This window comes from Rhinopithecus bieti, unplaced genomic scaffold (assembly GCF_001698545.2).
Source record: "Rhinopithecus bieti isolate Rb0 unplaced genomic scaffold, ASM169854v2 scaffold_38181, whole genome shotgun sequence".
Classification (NCBI taxonomy): domain Eukaryota; kingdom Metazoa; phylum Chordata; class Mammalia; order Primates; family Cercopithecidae; genus Rhinopithecus; species Rhinopithecus bieti.
In genome coordinates, this window is record NW_016815853.1 from 123289 (window position 1) to 128229 (window position 4941).

General features: G+C 60.7%; 1 protein-coding gene across 1 annotated transcript in view; it reads right to left on the reverse strand.

Moving 5' to 3' along the window:
* The window catches only part of ZBED4 (zinc finger BED-type containing 4), a 31615-nt gene extending 30648 nt beyond the window's left edge, over positions 1-967 (reverse strand). The window contains exon 1 of the mRNA XM_017854098.1: positions 375-967. The gene's annotated coding sequence lies outside the window, so the exon portion shown is untranslated. The remainder of the gene's footprint in view (positions 1-374) is intronic.
* Between the last annotated feature and the right edge of the window lie 3974 nt (positions 968-4941).

Here is a 4941-nt window from a genome sequence, read left to right on the forward strand (position 1 = left end):
GACTTGGGGGCGGGGTCTACGCGCGCAGGCGCAATGTCCGCGTACCCGCCCCGCCTCGTCCCTGGCCGGGTAAGGAGGACCGAGCGGCTGAGGCACGGCCGCTGGGGCGGGGCCGGGCGGAAGACGCAGACACAGTGCGCGCTTCGGTTCCGCCCCCGCGTCTGGGAGGGCAAACTACGCAGGCGCAGTGCGAGCTCTGGCGCTGGGGGGACGACGGGCAGGGCCCAGGCGCTCTGGCGGGGCGGGGCGCGGCCCCCGCGGTTTGTTCCCGTGGCTTGGCCGTTGGCGGCGGCTCGGCGCGCACTCAACGGCCCACCGCGGGTTTCCGGGACGGCCGGCAGCGCGGGTCTCGGTCCTGCCCCGAACCCCCTTACCTGGCGCGGAGTCCGCTCAGTGCGGTGTGGTCAGGCCCCGTGGGCTGGGACCTAAGCCCTTGAGCCTAAGGCGATCGGGCTCCCGGCGCGGGCCCCCTGGGGGCGGGATTAATGCCTAAGCCCCGAGCCGGGTCGGCGGGAGGAGGGCGGCCCTCTGGCCGGGCGCGGGACCGGGACTGGCGGTGCGGAGCGCACGGGACTCGTCCGCTCTCAGGGTCTGAAGAAAATGTGTACTTTTGATGTGTTATTTCCTAACACAAATGTCTGAGCCGACCAAATACACTCTGCAGACTGAATGTGGTCCCGAGGTCCTCCGTTGGTGACACGGCTTTCGGCGTTTTCTCGGCCTGAGTGTGAGAGTGAGACAAGCCCGCGTCGCGGTCACCGGCTAGAGTGGGAGCGTGGAGTTATCCCTGCCGCCTCTGCCCGGAGTCCGCCCCTGCCCCGGGCATGTCCCCCATCACCCACACGCCGACTGTTCCGAAGTCTATGCCCAGCCTGCAGCCGGGTTCTGTATGGTACCTGAGCTGAGAATGCTTTTCTCGTTTTAAGAAGTTGGGGAGAATTAAAACAGTATTTCAGGATATATGAAAAGTATATGGGCCGGGCGCGGTGGCTCAAGCCTGTAATCCCAGCACTTTGGGAGGCCGAGATGGGCGGATCGCGAGGTCAGGAGATCGAGACCATCCTGGCTAACACGGTGAAACCCCGTCTCTACTAAAACTACAAAAAACTAGCCGGGCGAGGTGGCGGCGCCTGTAGTCCCAGCTACTCGGGAGGCTGAGGCAGGAGAATGGCGTAAACCCGGGAGGCGGAGCTGAGATCCGGTCACCGCACTCCAGCCTGGGCGACAGAGCGAGACTCCGTCTCAAAAAAAAAAAAAGAAAGAAAAAAGTATATGAAATTCAAATATCGGCCGGGCACAGTGGCTTACGCCTGTCATGCCAGCACTTTGGGAGGCTGATGCGGGTGTATCACCTGAGACCAGGAGTTCGAGACCAGCCTGGCCAACATGGAGAAACCCCGTCTCTACCGAAAATAAAATAAAAATAAAAATTAGCCAGACGTGGTGGTGGGCGCCTGTAATCCCAGATACTCGGGAGGCTGAGGCAGAAGAATCACTTGAACCCGGGAGGCAGAGATTGCAGTGAGCCGAGATCGCACCATTGCACTCCAGTCTGGGTGACAGCGAGACTCTGTCTCAAAAAAATAAAATGTCAATTTCCTAAGGAGTTCAGTTGGAACACCGCCATGCCTGTTCATATAGTTAAAAGGTAAACTGCTTTTACCTTCCACTATAGCTGAGGAGCTGAGACAGGGCACTGACATCCAAAAGGGGCTCCCAGTTTCTTTGTTTTCTTTCTTTTTACTTTTTCTTTTTTTTTTTTTCTGAGACGGAGTCTCGCTCTGTCCCCAGGTTGGAGTGCGGTGGCGCGATCTCGGCTCACTGCAACCTCCGCCTCCTGGGTTCAAGCGATTGTCCTGCCTCAGCCTCCCGAGTAGCTGGGACTACAGGCGCGCACCACCACGCCGAGCTAATTGGTGTATTTTTAGTAGAGATGGAGCTTCACCATGTTGGCCAGGATGGTCTCCATCTTCTGACCTCGTGATCTGCTTGCCTTGGCCCCCGCCCCCAAGTGCTGGAATTACAGGCGTGAGCCACCGTGCCTGCCCTGGAGATGCCTGTTTCATTCAGAGTGGAGGCCAGTGTTCTCAGGCCTGCTCTGCCCCTGCCATCCCCTCATCAGCTCTGCAGCAGCCCCCGGCCTCCTTGGGGCTTGCTTTGGGGTGTTTGGACTGACTCGTCTGCCTGGAATGCTCTTCCCGTCTGCCAGTGTCACACTCCCAGACGGCTGCCCATATGTCAGCATAGTGGGAGGCTCTCCGGGGCCATGCTCTCGGAAGTAACACTTTGCTGTCCTCATCCCCTCTCTGGGCTCTGACACACTATATATGCCTGTGTCATGACTGCCCCTGACAGCCTCCTGCTAGAATCAGCGGGAAGGGGGGACTTCTTTGTTGTATGTGCTGAGGGAGCCTGGCCAGTGCAGAGAGCAAGCCCTCCTACGCTTTGTGGGGTAGGTTAATGGGGCCCCACAGTTGCCTGGCACTCAGGTGCAGAAATAGAAGATTCCTGGGGCCAAAGAGCAACAGCTCTTCCCAGAGGGACCCGCCAGTGAGTGACTGAGTGCAGGTTGACAGGTCCCTCCTAGTGCCTTCCAATTTGTGCAGGGCAGCCAGGTGTGGTCTATTCTCTGGCCCCTCACAGGAAGATACTGTTTTGTATGTTGGGTGGTCCTTGGACTAAGTGTCCACATGGGACACCCTGGAGCACAGAAGGGCACGCTACACATCACAGGGCCAGGACCCAGCATCAACTGGGACTGTTCCAGCAAGCCGGGATCCCATGCCCCCAACCAGCTGCAGTCCATTTATTTAATCTTTGATGGGCACTTTCTGTGTGCCCAAGATACAGTATCTTCTTTTTTCTTTTTTTTTTAGTCTGCAAGTGCTTGGTACATGCACAGATGGTATTTATTTGCTGTTTGTCTTAAATTGCATTCTTATGCATCTTATAGAGAGATAAGGAGAAAAAAACTTGTTTTCTACAGGACCATCCAAACATGTAAGTGGCTTTTCATGGGACAGTTTCCCATCACGAGAAAGACATAAGTCGATTCTCAGTCATCCAGAGTGTCAGTATCTTATTTTTTGATTCATCTGAACCAAAGTGTGACATCCCAGGACCAGGTGTTTTATCTGAGTTCCGTGCACAGACTCTGAGCCCTACCTGTACAGGGCAGTGCGAGTCAGAGGTGCTCAGCACTGAGGCAGAAGAGCAGCTGGTGCCCTGGTCCTCTGTCCACTGAGGCTGCAGGTGGACCCACAGCATCTTCCGAAGGCAGGGAGCCCTCCTTACTTGGAGCACTGTGGCCTTGGGGGGTTCGCCCTCATGTGATGTGACCTTGGTTGAGTTTCTTAGCTGTGAATTAAGGTTATTAGCCCAGCTTGGGGGTAAGGCATGGTGCTGATGGTGTCACATGTGGAAGCAGCTGGGTGACCCCGAGCCCAGTGACCATTGGTCACTGGGGAGGCACAGACCTCGCTGTGGCAGGGTCCTGAGGGCCAGGGCCTCACAGGAGGGTAGCTGTGTCCCTGGGCCCCGCAGGAGTGGGGGTGTACACCTGCCAGTCCCCTGCCTACAGTGGTTGTGGGGTGGAGCCCCATGGCCCCTTCTGTCCGGAATCTCAGACCTGGCCCCCCTCTGCCTTCCTGTGCCTCCCGCCTGCCTTTCAGGGCAGCAAGAATGCTGTGTGCCCCACTGGGGAGGACTCCAGAGCGACCAGGCGGGGGCTGCTGCAGAGGGGATGGCTGCTCTTGGGTGCAGAGGAGGGTCGGGTCCTGGGCACCTACTGGTCACTCTCCACCATGATGGGGACCTCACCACGTTGGCCCTCATCCACCTCACCCGACCAACCCACGCGGAGTGTCCGGAGGGCTTCACCATGCAGCCCGGAAGGGGCAGAGCTGAGGTCACACAGGTCTCAGAAGCCCACGCTGTGGCCCCAGGAGAAGGTTCTGGATGTGGCTCTGGTAAGTGAAAGGTGGACTCAAGGCGCTGCGGGAATAAAGGGAAACCCACAGGCAGGAGGGAGGCGCGTCCAGGATCCCAGGCCACCGGCCTCTCAGACTGTCCTCTGGGGCCGGGTCGGGAGGAGATGGAAAGCGGGGACACCACAGGCTCGTCTGAACCCGCGCCTTCATTGGGCCACACCGACCCCAAACCCCTGCATGCTGTCAGGACCCCTGGCTCTCCTGCGCCCACCCCAGCCCTGCTGGCTGCTGGGGCATTTGAGGGATGGTTGCGGGGGGTCGGAGGGTGGAAGGGGCGTTGGGCAGCCTCGGTGGGGAGGGGAAGAGGCTTCCCGACCTCCGTGGACTCCCGCATTAGGGTGGGGAGGCGCTCCGGGTTGGGGAGGGAGGAAAGGAGCCGGGCGCAGGGGCGGCTGCGATCGGGGAGGGGGCAGCTAGACCCCGCTCGGGCTACAGGTTGCGGGATGGAGCAGACGGGAGGAAGGAGCCCTGATGCCGCGGACCCCACGCCTGCCGACCGTCCCCTTCCTTCCTTCCTTCCTTCCTTCCTTCCTTCCTTCCTTCCTTCCACCCTCTCCGCAGAGGTAGCGCGGGGACCCGGCCGGGGTGGGGCTAGGGCGGTGCGCCCCGGAGCCTCCAACCTGGACCCCACCCCGGAGGCGCCGCGACCGCGCTCCCGCCGCCTCCAGGAAGGTGCCCGGATCGCGCCTGCGGCCCGAGGACTCTGCGCCCCGCCGCCTCCCGCCCTATCCCGCCCCGCACCTGTCCGCGACCCCGCGGGGCCCGTCCCTGTCTCCACCTGCAGTCCCAGACGCGGCGCCCGTGAGGGAAGCGGGGAGCTGGGATCCCCGAGCCCGGGCGCGGGACACCTCACGGCCCGCACGAACCTTGGTGGTCCGGGTTCCTGCTCCCCCAGAACAACGCCCAGGGCTCGAAGAAACCCCCCCGAAGCCGTGGACCCAGACGCTCCCGG